The sequence below is a fragment of the Lucilia sericata genome, unplaced genomic scaffold, assembly GCF_015586225.1.
Source record: "Lucilia sericata isolate MDLA Ls3-8-SP2 unplaced genomic scaffold, ASM1558622v1 Contig000017F_arrow, whole genome shotgun sequence".
Taxonomy (NCBI): Eukaryota; Metazoa; Arthropoda; class Insecta; order Diptera; family Calliphoridae; genus Lucilia; species Lucilia sericata.
This window is the reverse complement of record NW_023994056.1, coordinates 492,951-506,206: the sequence shown is the minus strand read 5'-3', so window position 1 is coordinate 506,206 and position 13,256 is coordinate 492,951. Positions and strand designations below refer to the sequence as shown.

The following is a 13,256-nucleotide window of genomic DNA, read 5'->3' as shown; positions in this document are numbered from 1 at the left end:
TTTATAATTATAATTAAATTCCAGAATGGAGAAGATTTGCTGTCACTTTTTTTGTATAGAAAAATCTATTGAAAACCTTCTTCAATGGTTATATTCTATAGAAAAAGCACCTGTGAAGAGTTTTTGTATGGGAAAGTATTTTGATAGAAAAGCTCTTCCAAAATTTTGCTGCGGTAAAAGCTGTTTTTAAAAGATTTTGTATAGAATAGCTTTTTTCAAAAAATGTTTCATTAAAGGACATATTTTAAATATTTTTATTTTATAAAAAGCTCTTTTCAAAAGTTTTTTATGTTGAATATTTTCTCATAAGTTTTTATAACTATAAAAAAAGCTCCTTACCCATGCTCCCTATACGACATCTCTTATCAAAAGTTTTTCTATAAAAATTTTTATATAAAAAAGCTCTTTTCATAAGTTTTTCTATAGAAAAACTGTTTTCAGCTTTCTGAATGTTTTCTGCAAGAAAGCTCTTTTGAAAAGTTTTTCTAAAAGCTTTCGTATAAGTTTTTCGCCAGAAAATCTCTTTTATGAAAAATGTCTTTTCAAAAGGTTTTTTTATGAAATATATATTTTCAAATCTTTTTATATAAAAAAGCTCTTTTCACAAATTCCCTATTCTATATTTGTTTCAAAAATGTTTATATACCAAAGCTCTATTTAAAATTTTCTATAAATAACACTTTTCATAAGTATTTCTATAAAAAAGTTGTTTTCTAAAGTTTTATATAGAAATTTTCTTTTTGAAGCTCCTCTGCAATAAAGCTCTTTTGAAAAGATTTGCTCAAATAAAGATCTCTTTATAATTTTTCTACAGAAAATATCTTTTTAAAAGTTTTTACACAAGTTTTTTGTCATGAAAGAGACTTTATCAAGAATTATTCTATAAAAAAGCTCGTTTCAGAAATATTTATACAGAAAAGCTCTTTGGTAAAATTTCTATAGAAAAGCTGTTTCCATAAGTTTTATATGCTTTTCTAAAGCATTTCTAAAGTTTTTCTATAAAAATATCTATTTTCAAAAGTTTTTCTTAAAAAAGCTATTTTCAAAAAATTTTCTATAAAAAGCTGTTTTCTAAGGTTTTCATATTGAAAATATTTTTCTTTTGCTATTAGTATCAATAAGTTTTTATATAAAAAAGCTTTTCCTAATAAAAGCTTTTCTTAATAAAAGCTTTTTTAAACAGTTTTTCGTAAATAAATCTTCCAAAGGTTTTCTATAGAAAAATTTGATGTGTCAATGTTTAATACAGAAAAGATTTTTAATAAAGAAAATTTTCTAAAATGTTTCTGAAAAAAGTTCCTGTCAATAGCTTTTCTAAAAAGGCAACCATTTCATAAAAGTTCTAAAGTTCTTCTATAGAAAATACTACTTTCAATAGTTTTTTCATTAAATTTAAATTAAAATCTTCTCTCAAATGTGTTTTCATAGTGTAATTTTTTTGCTATTAGTAATTTTTATATAAAAAAAGCTTTTTTTAATAAAAGCTTTTTTAATTTTTTTCGTAAATAAATCTTCCAAAGGTTCTTCCAAAGAAAAAGTTGCTGTATCAATACGGAAAAGCTTTTCAATAAAGAAAATCTCATTTTAAAAATGTTTCTGAAAAAAGTTCCTGCCAATAGCTTTTTTCAAAAAGGCTCCCACTTCATAGCTACCTTCTAAAGTTCTTCTATAGATAAGACTTCTTCCAATAAGTTTTCCATTAAAAAAGTTTCTCTCAAAAGAGTTTCTGAAGAAAGTTTCTTCTAAAAGAAAGATTTTTTGTAGTAAAAGCTTTTTCCTAATGTTTTTATGTAGAAACGATTTCTTCCAACAGTTTGCCACGTTGGAAAAGCTTCTTTCAAAAGAGTTTCTAAAGAAAAAAACCCTTGTCAAATACTTAAAGGAGAAAGCTCTTGATAAAGTTCTTCTATAACATGAAATATTTTATATACATAGCATTGGATTGGACTTTATTAAAAAAAACTAAATACATCTTTAAACAAAGTTGAGGAATTTTAAAATGAATCATTTTGTAAGAAAATATAAAAAAAAACTTTCCCTTTTCTATATTTTAAAGGAAAAATTACAAAATCAGTTTTTTATTTTAAAAAAATCAACATATTTTTTATGGATTTTTCCACTACATTAAAATTTGTTTCCAAAAAAAATATAACCTCAAAAATGTGTGTTTTGCGTAACAGAAAAGGATGCTCTGAAACCGGTTATTTTAACCTAATTTTTCGAACAGGATAAATGAAAAAAAAAAAACAATTTTAAAATAATGACAAAAATAAACAAAAGACACAAAAAGTAATAATTTCCGCTTCATATGACCGATGGTCATAAATATTCAAATTTAAAAAAAAGGAAACCAAAATCCTTTTTAAACTTGCAACAGGATGCTGCAAAGAAACATGTCAAGCATCAATCATAACTATAGCATGAAAATGCATCTTAAGATTTCTTTAAGTTTGTATAATTTGAAAAAGGGATCTTAAGTTTTGGACAAATTTGCATAAAAAAGCAACAACTGTTTTTGGAAATTGTATTTATTTAAATAATTTACTACTTGTACAAGACTACTAATTATGTTGAAATGAATAACGTTTACATAAATTTCAAATATGAGTCCCATTAGGGTAGTTTAAATGGTCGTGTACTGGTCATGTTTTTTTCTCAAATGGTACTTCCTCTTGTCCGTCTCTTTTAGGATTAATAGATTAGTCTTTCCTTTAGTCCTTTCAACACAATTGTCATTGTCATCATTATGGCATTCATTATCCCAGTTTAGATGTGTTAATGCCTGTCTATCTTACAGTTGAGCAAGGGTTTTTTTTAGGTACCCCTTTTGGCTTCTGAGGATGTTTATATTTATTACTTTAGCTTTTATGCTATGTCCTAGGATTGTGGCATAAAGGGTTGTTGATAATGTTTCAAATTACCAAACTGTTGAATAGTCATTTAATTTAATGTTTTTCATTCTTTTTTTTTTTCGTTTTTGTGTGAAAAACAAGATTTATTTAGTTTTAGAGACTATTTCGCACATAAAAGGGTTAAATTTGTGAAAATTTTTTTCGAACTGCTTAAAAATTCTATTAAGAGATCATTTTTATGCTTAATGGGGCAGCATTATGTAAAATGTTGCCGATATTTATGAGCCTGGTTTTGGGTTGGCATTAATTTTGTTATGGTTTTGTAGATTTCTTTTTAAATTAGATTTTTTTTTTTTTAAATTTATGATAATTAGAAAAAAACTCAAGAAATATTTGTTGTTTTAATTATAAGGAACAAGACAAACTTTGACCAAAATTCATATCTCCTTATTTAATTTTTTGAATTAACTGATTCCTACAGAGAAAGTCCTGAAATAACGCTGCAATCAAGAAAATAGTGAAAATCTGTGATCACTCATAATTTTATTGAAAAATCAATTTTTATATGAAAAACATAAAATCGGCTCTAGTTCCTTAAATAACGCTCCAATCAAGAAAATAATGAAAATCTGTGATCACTCATATTTCCCATGAAAAATAGATTTTTATATGAAAAACATAAAATCGGCTCTAGTTCCTTAAATAACGCTCCAATCAAGAAAATAGTGAAAATCTGTGATCACTCATAATTTTCATTCAAAAATCAATTTATATATGAAAAATATAAAATCGGCTCTAGTTCCTTAAATAACGCTCCAATCAAGAAAATAGTGAAAATCTGTGATCACTCATATTTTCCATGAAAAATAGATTTTTATATGAAAAACATAAAATCGGCTCTAGTTCCTTAAATAACGCTCCAATCAAGAAAATAGTGAAAATCTGTGATCACTCATAATTCTCATTCAAAAATCGATTTTTATATGAAAAACATAAAATCGGCTGTAGTTCCTTAAATAACGCTCCATCCAAGAAAATAGTGATAATCTGTGATCACTCGTATTTTCCATGAAAAATCGATTTTTATATGAAAAACATAAAATCGGCTCTAGTTTCTTAAATAACGCTCCAATCAAGAAAATGGTGATAATCTGTGATCACTCATAATTCTCATTCAAAAATCGATTTTTATATGAAAAACATAAAATCGCCTCTAGTTCCTTAAATGACGCTGTCATTAAGAAAATAGTGAAAATCTGTGATCTCTGATTGATAGTATTTCTATAAAAAAAGAGCTAGTTTTTCTTTAGATAAAATTACTGTTTTTATAAAGAAAGTTTGAGTATTATATTTTTTAAGGACAACTTTGGAGTTAAAGAGCTTTTTGTCGTATGTATTTGATTTTAGTTGTTTTTACTATTTATATAAATTGCATTATTTCCATTGCCGCTAATTACTTTTTTATTACTTTTTCTCTAGGGTTCAATATCCTTTAGGTTTATGACTTGAGATTTTTTTTCGCTCATTTTATTCCTTGATGACATGTCTTCTCATGGCGTGACCTGCATTAAAGGACAATTAATTGCACCTACAAATTTTATGACTAATGATACTTTTTACTGACAAAAACTTTTATCAATTGTCTGCCATCAATAAATTAATGCAATATCCTTTAATAGTCTATAGAAAAAGAAAAACAGAAGCGAAGAATTTTTGAAATAAATGACAAAACAAATCAAACATTAACAACTAAAATATAAACATTATAGAGTGTAATATGAACCCGTATGAAATCAACGTAATCATCATTGTCCGAAACATTAAATAAAAAGCCATTTTATAGAGCCAAAGGAAAACATTTCAGACTATTTAAAAAACTTAGTACAGCAGACAATCTATATTCCATCAAATGGCTTGTTGTTTTTTTCAAAACTAATGTTTTGGTCATTTGACAGCTAATGACTTGTTAAGCTTTTTTTATGACATTTAAAGATTTTCAGTTTAGTTTTATGTTAAAAAGTTTATAAATTTAATGTTTTAATTTAATAAATAAGACTTTTTTGAGCAAAATTTATATGAAGGAGTTTTTAGTTTTGAATATTAACTTATTACTTAAGAAATTATTAATTTTGTAATTTTTATTTAAAATATAAAATTTTGTTATATTTTCTTTTAAAAATTAGTTTAACTTATTAACAATTCGTTATTAATTCATTTATTTCCCCAAAATCCTTTTTTCCTTTAATATCTGTCACTTTCCCTACTACAAATGGTCTTCCCTTACTAAATTTACCATTTAACACTTTTCACAACGTCTGGCCACTCTTTTTTACTCTTTTTTCTCACGCCTTCTACGTCACTCATTAAATAACTTGTTTGCATAATTTGACATTCTTTTAGTGGCGTGATTTAGTTTTCTTTTTTTCGGCGTCCGCATCAAACGTTTTTAATAAATTGCTAAATCAAAATCGTTTTTATTTTAAATAAATTGTTATAAATAAATTAAATTAGTTAGATAATAAAAAGTGTTAAAAGTTTAGTAATAAAAAGTAAATTAAAGTTTAGTAAATAAAAAGATTTATTAAAATAATAAAGAAAAAAGTAAAAAATCAAGTAAAGCCCCTGCAATGTTAATAAAGGAAAAACAACAACATCTACATAGTTGTTGTTATAGTTTAATAAATAAAAATAGCTGCATAATTAAAATAAATTGATATTTAATTAATATTATTAGCTTCTTATTAATAAAAGTAATAAAATATGTCTGTGACGTCACATAATATAAGCAAAAAATTCCTTTGCTATTGCAAATAAAAGCAACAACAATATTATGCTTGCAAATTTGCCTGCAATTAGTGTGTGCTTGTTTGATTTTGTCTGTGTCTCTTGTGTTTTTCTTTTTTTATTATAGTGTGACGTCACAGTGAGTGTTTAATATTTCGCGAGTGTTTTAATAATTTGTTTTTGTTCGGTTCGCGTATCGGTTTATTGTTTGTATTATTGTTGTTATTATTATGATAACAACAAAGTGAGTGGCTGTATTAATGCAAGTAAGTAAAAGTACATGCAAAAAACAACAATAATATTTTACTTATGAAAGAAGGCAAAATAAATGTAAAAAAAGAAAACAAACAAACATGTGGCCAGACTTAAAAATGTTGTGCTATTTTTAAAAGGATTTTGGCGTTTTTAATGGGATAAGGGATATTATTAAAGAAATTGAAATTAATTTGAAATAAAATTTATTCAAAAGGAAAAACTTGCTTACAGGTTTCTATACAACAACTTGACGTCAAAATTTTTCATTAAAGAAATTAAACCCAATAATCTTTATAGAAAAAGTTTTATTGCCAAAAAAGAAAAGGAGCTTTTTTTATAAGAAATGTTACTGATACTGAACTAAAACTGAACAAAAACTGAACTAGAACTGAACTAGAACTGAACTAGAACTGAACTAAAACTGAACTAGAACTGAACTAGAACTGAACTATAACTAGAACTGAACTATAACTAGAACTGAACTATAACTAGAACTGAACTATAACTAGAACTGAACTATAACTAGAACTGAACTAGAACTGAACTAGAACTGAACCAGAACTGAACTAGAACTGAACTAGAACTGAACTAGAACTGAACTAGAACTGAACTAGAACTGAACTAGAACTGAACTAGAACTGAACTATAACTAGAACTGAACTAGAACTGAACTAGAACTGAACTAGAACTGAACTAGAACTGAACTAGAACTGAACTAGAACTGAACTAGAACTGAACTAGAACTGAACTAGAACTGAACTAGAACTGAACTAGAACTGAACTAGAACTGAACTAGAACTGAACTAGAACTGAACTAAAACTGAACTAAAACTGAACTAAAACTAAACTAGAACTGAACTAGAACTGAACTAGAACTGAACTAGAACTGAACTAGAACTGAACAAGAACTGAACAAGAACTGAACTAGAACTGAACTAGAACTGAACTAGAACTGAACTAGAACTGAACTAGAACTGAACTAGAACTGAACTAGAACTGAACTAGAACTGAACTAGAACTGAACTAGAACTGAACTAGAACTGAACTAGAACTGAACTAGAACTGAACTAGAACTGAACTAGAACTGAACTAGAACTGAACTAGAACTGAACTAGAACTGAACTAGAACTGAACTAGAACTGAACTAGAACTGAACTAGAACTGAACTAGAACTGAACTAGAACTGAACTAGAACTGAACTAGAACTGAACTAGAACTGAACTAGAACTGAACTAGAACTGAACTAGAACTGAACTAGAACTGAACTAGAACTGAACTAGAACTGAACTAGAACTGAACTAGAACTGAACTAGAACTGAACTAGAACTGAACTAGAACTGAACTAGAACTGAACTAGAACTGAACTAGAACTGAACTGGAACTGAACTAGAACTGAACTAGAACTGAACTAGAACTGAACTAGAACTGAACTAGAACTGAACTAGAACTGAACTAGAACTGAACTAGAACTGAACTAGAACTGAACTAGAACTGAACAAGAACTGAACTAGAACTGAACTAGAACTGAACTAGAACTGAACTAGAACTGAACTAGAAATGAACTAGAACTGAACTAGAACTGAACTAGAACTGAACTAGAACTGAACTAGAACTGAACTAGAACTGAACTAGAACTGAACTAGAACTGAACTAGAACTGAACTAGAACTGAACTGGAACTGAACTGGAACTGAACTAGAACTGAACTAGAACTGAACTAGAACTGAACTTGAACTGAACTATTCATTTTTTTTTTTTAATTTTTCAAAAAATGTATTGAGATGTCTATAGAAAATTTGTCTTAAATGATTTTTGTAAAAAAAAGTTTATCAAAAGTTAAAAAGAACCTTCAAAAGCCCCTTCTTATTGAAACCTAAAGTAATTGGTTAAATGTTTATTTATTAAAAACTTGTTGTAGAAGTTCTATTAAAATCAACATCTCTATCAACAAATTCTTAGAAATATTTCAAGTATAAAAAAAACACATACTTAATGACAAAATTAATGATAACATTAAAAAAGCTAATTAAAATGCACTTCTTATGGAATATTCCCCCATACCATAAACAGATTAGAAATGTGCATGATGTCAAATGCTGCAGCATTAGAACACAAGCTCTAGGGGGTATAAAATTGAACCCCAGCATTATTTACATATTATATGATAAAACACTTTGAAGTTGGTTTCATAGAAAAACACATGGCTTTTATAAAGGAAAAAAAAAACAACTAAACAAAAAAATCTTAACATATTTACAATAAAAAAAAAGTGTTAAATTTATCACAATTTTTTTGTTTGTTTGTAAATAAAAGAGGGGGAGTGTTTGAAAAAAATTTTAAAACGCTAAAGGTAGATATTGGAAATTGTATTCATATATAAATGCATTTTTTTTATTACAATAAATAATATTATTTCAAGACAATGGATCTGTCTTGAAATAATATTATTTTCTTGGCTGCTTTGCACTCAAATGACACTGATTGACATACAATAAATACATGTTAAAAACTTTTTAAACATTTTGTGCCAAAACCTGCATAAACAAATCAACCAACAAAAAAAGGAGTGTCAAAGAATTTTCCTTTTAATGTTTGAATTTTTTCCTTGATTGAAATTGCAATCAAAAAAAAAAAATAGTAAAAGTAGGAATTTGTCAATTTCAAGGATAAACGAGATCATTTTTTGAACAGCAGGAATTCGAAAGGAATATTTTTTTTTATTTTTTGCTAAACTTAAAAGACTTTTGACATATGTCAGCAAATATGTATGATTACACTATAAAGTACTTTTCTGGATTACACTAAGTACTTTGTCATTGTTTTGCAAAAAAAGCTTTTTTTCTTGATAAAATTAAATTAACTTTTAATACTTTATATATTGTCATTGAAAAGGAATTCATTCTTAAACAAAATGACAAGTGTTAACATATGATAAGTGTTAAAAATAAACCGTTCATGGCAATGTTTAAGGTCAAGTATTTAAATTAATTTCAAGCAAAATTTAATTTATTTGCCATAAAATTGAAACTTGAACTTCAAGTGTTTGCTACAATTAAATCTCAATAATCCTCTTCACTATAAAAAAAACCGTTTAAAATTGACATTGAACTTAGTTTTTTAAAAGATGTCAAAGAACATAAATTTGAAATTTAAATCTCTTTTTTCTTTTAAAAGTCATGAATTTTAAAAAAGCTTAAAATTTTTATGAAAAAAAAAAAAAATATTACACGCCATTTAAAGAGATTTTTTTCTTTATTAAACACAGATGCTGCTGTCTTTCCAACAAAAAAATATATAATTGATGACATAATATTTATTTTGCTTTTTTAAGATTTTTGGCAAAAAAAACTTGAATTTTTTTAAATCAACAAAACTAGTTCCTGTTTTTCTTTTGTTGAAAAAGTCATGCATTTTTTCCGAAAAACAAAATGTTTATTAATTGAAACATGAGTTATTATCTTACATTTTTTCTAAAGATTTATTATTATTTAACACCCTTTTATTAAGGTAAAAAAATCATTTAATATACAAAAACTTGAAAATTGACCAGTTGCTTTCCTTAAATTCATAATCTTTTTCTAAAAGGTTGACAAAAGTGATGCTGTGTCTGCTTTCCTTGTAGACAATTTTTGTAAAAAGGTGCTTTTTTAGAATTTTCTTAAATGACGTAGATGATTTAGTGATTTATTTAAAATCATTAATCTTTTTTGTTTTTAACTCTTAATTTTTCTTATGATTTTTTTCTCCACGTTCGTCATGAAAAGTGGTCAAGCTTATTTTCTTTAGAAATTATTAATTTGATTAATCATCAAATTATTCATTGAAGTCTGTTTTTTCCAGAAGCTTTTTCCAAAAAAAAAAACTACTTATTTTTAGTTAAAAACGGGTTTTGCAGACAAATAAAATAAAATAAAGTTTTTGGTAAAAAATCTAGTCTATAGTCTAGTCTATAGTCTAGACCATAGTCTAGTCTATAGTCTAGACCATAGCCTAGTCTATAGTCTAGACCATAGCCTAGTCTATAGTCTAGTCTATAGTCTAGTCTATAGTCTAGACCATAGTCTAGTCTACAGTCTAGTCTATAGTCTAGACCATAGTCTAGTCTATAGTCTAGTCTATAGTCTAGTCTATAGTCTAGTCTATAGTCTAGTCTATAGTCTAGTCTATAGTCCTAGTCTATAGTCTAGTCTATAGTCTAGTCTATAGTCTAGTCTATAGTCTAGTCTATAGTCTAGTCTATAGTCTAGTCTATAGTCTAGTCTATAGTCTAGTCTATAGTCTAGTCTATAGTCTAGTCTATAGTCTAGTCTATAGTCTAGTCTATAGTCTAGTCTATAGTCTAGTCTATAGTCTAGTCTATAGTCTAGTCTATAGTCTAGTCTATAGTCTAGTCTATAGTCTAGTCTATATAGTCTAGTCTATAGTCTAGTCTATAGTCTAGTCTATAGTCTAGTCTATAGTCTAGTCTATAGTCTAGTCTATAGTCTAGTCTATAGTCTAGTCTATAGTCCTAGTCTAGAGTCTAGTCTATAGTCTAGTCTATAGTCTAGTCTATAGTCTAGTCTATAGTCTAGTCTATAGTCTAGTCTATAGTCTAGTCTATAGTCTAGTCTATAGTCTAGTCTATAGTCTAGTCTATAGTCTAGTCTATAGTCTAGTCTATAGTCTAGTCTATAGTCTAGTCTATAGTCTAGTCTATAGTCTAGTCTATAGTCTAGTCTATAGTCTAGTCTATAGTCTAGTCTATAGTCTAGTCTATAGTCTAGTCTATATTAGTCTATAGTCCTATAGTCTAGTCTATAGTCTAGTCTATAGTCTAGTCTATAGTCTAGTCTATAGTCTAGTCTATAGTCTAGTCTATAGTCTAGTCTATAGTCTAGTCTATAGTCTAGTCTATAGTCTAGTCTATAGTCTAGTCTATAGTCTAGTCTATAGTCTAGTCTAGTCTATAGTCTAGTCTATAGTCTAGTCTATAGTCTAGTCTATAGTCTAGTCTATAGTCTAGTCTATAGTCTTGTCTAGGAATGATGGTCTGTTCTAGGAATGATGGAGCGGTGAGTGGAACTACCTACAATCCACTAAGTTTCAGAATATCAAACGATAATGGTTTTCATATATGGTTTTTGACCATGTAGAAGGAAAGGAGAAGAGGAATAGGCTCAATAGACTCTTTTCAACTTAATCTAACATATTGCTATTTGAGATTTGGCGCAGCCACATTTGATACCGTTATTTGTGTTTACATCATTATTCCATCTATGGTTATTGTATCTATTTTAATTTTAAAACTATCCTCTAATACTTTCTACAAATCTAATCTAATTTATTATCTTAATTTTTACACCCTTCCTTTTTTTAAAAAGAGAAAATTTTTCCAGTTTCCACCAGGTGTTTTTACACATAAATCTAGTGTTTGACCTTAATGTTTTGTTTTAACTAATAAATAACAATAAAAAAAGAAATCTAAAAAACCACCACAAATGTCCACACATTGTTCATTATTTTATAGTTTATTTTTTGTTAATAAATTTTAAAACAAATACCTTCACACACACACCCAATTTAAAATAACCAAAAAAAAAATATATCCCGTTGTTTTCTATCAGTATCCCTGTTTTTAAAATTTAAAATAAATGTTGGCTGCCTAAGGCAATAAATGTCTAATAAAAAGCATTATAATTTTAATTATTACATTATTTTCAAACACCTTCACCTTTCACATCCTTGTTGTGAAACTACTCTTTTTTTGTGATCTAAAAAACAGGAAGATATAAATAAATTATGTTGGTTTGATTATTTCCTCACTAACTAGCGCCTTTTGTTATCTGCTACATTGTTTTTGTGTTATATTTAATTTTTTCTATTTTATTCTTATCGTTCATTAATCTATTAAGAGTTTTCTATGGCCCTCATGTGTTGCTTCATTATTATCCTGTTGCAAGTTGTATGTAGATTTTTAGAGAATGAAAAAAAAACGGTCATAAATTTTCTTAAGTGTATTTTTATTTGTGGTTTTTATGTCCTTTTTTGGTTGTTTTTTTTTTTCATTTCATTTTAATTTCGGGTGTGGAAAATTGTAATTTTATGTGTAAATTTGTTTATTAACTAGTTCTTCATTTATTCCCCCAAAATTCCATACAAAAACTAACAAAATTTATTTGTGTTTAGAGTTTAAAGGTAAAAAGTGTAAGCAATTTATTATTTTAAGTGGATTTTCATTGGCTTATCATTAAAAATAATTACATGGGAGTGTCTTTGACAATGAATTATATTTTATTAACTACTTTTGAACTTAAGACTAGAGGAATTCTTAAATTGTAATAAAATTTATTTTATATAGATGGTTTTGTTTAAGAGAAGATAATGATTTGTTTTTGATTAATAAAAATTAATTTACAACTTTGCACAAAGAAATAAATGAATAATAAAGAAACTGTAAAAATTTTCTAAAATGTAAAAAACTATCAAAAAATTTATTATGAATTTTGGATCAATAAGAAATTTTAAGCATTCTAAGCCAATCCCCTTAAACTCTATCGGAATTTCTTTCCTATTTTCTTAAGATTATAGACTAGACTATAGACAATATTATACACTAGAGATAGACTAGACTATAGACTAGACTATAGACTAGACTATAGACTAGACTATAGACTAGACTATAGACTAGACTATAGACTAGACTATAGACTAGTCTATAGACTAGACTATAGACCTAGACTATAGACTAGACTATAGACTAGACTATAGACTAGTCTATAGACTAGACTATAGACTAGACTATAGACTAGTCTATAGACTAGACTATAGACTAGACTATAGACTAGACTATAGACTAGACTATAGACTAGACTATAGACTAGACTATAGGACTAGACTATAGACTAGACTATAGACTAGACTATAGACTAGACTATAGACTAGACTATAGACTAGACATAGACTAGACTATAGACTAGACTATAGACTAGACATAGACTAGACTAGACTATAGACTAGACTATAGACTAGACTATAGACTAGACTATAGACTAGACTATAGACTAGACTATAGACTAGACTATAGACTAGACTATAGACTAGACTATAGACTAGACTATAGAGAGACTAGACTAGACTAGACTAGACTATAGACTAGACTATAGACTAGACTATAGACTAGACTATAGACTAGACTATAGACTAGACTATAGACTAGACTATAGACTAGACTATAGACTAGACTATAGACTAGACTATAGACTAGACTATAGACTAGACTATAGACTAGACTATAGACTAGACTATAGACTAGCCTATAGACTAGACTAGAGACCAGACCTATAGACTAGACTAGATAATACTATATCATAGACTAGACTAAAAA

General features: G+C 27.3%; 1 protein-coding gene across 1 annotated transcript in view; it reads left to right on the top strand.

The window, feature by feature from the left end:
* LOC119606434 (cell death protein Grim) overlaps positions 1–13,256 on the top strand; it is a 104,188-nt gene that overhangs the window by 28,774 nt on the left and 62,158 nt on the right. The gene's annotated exons all lie outside the window — the stretch shown is intronic.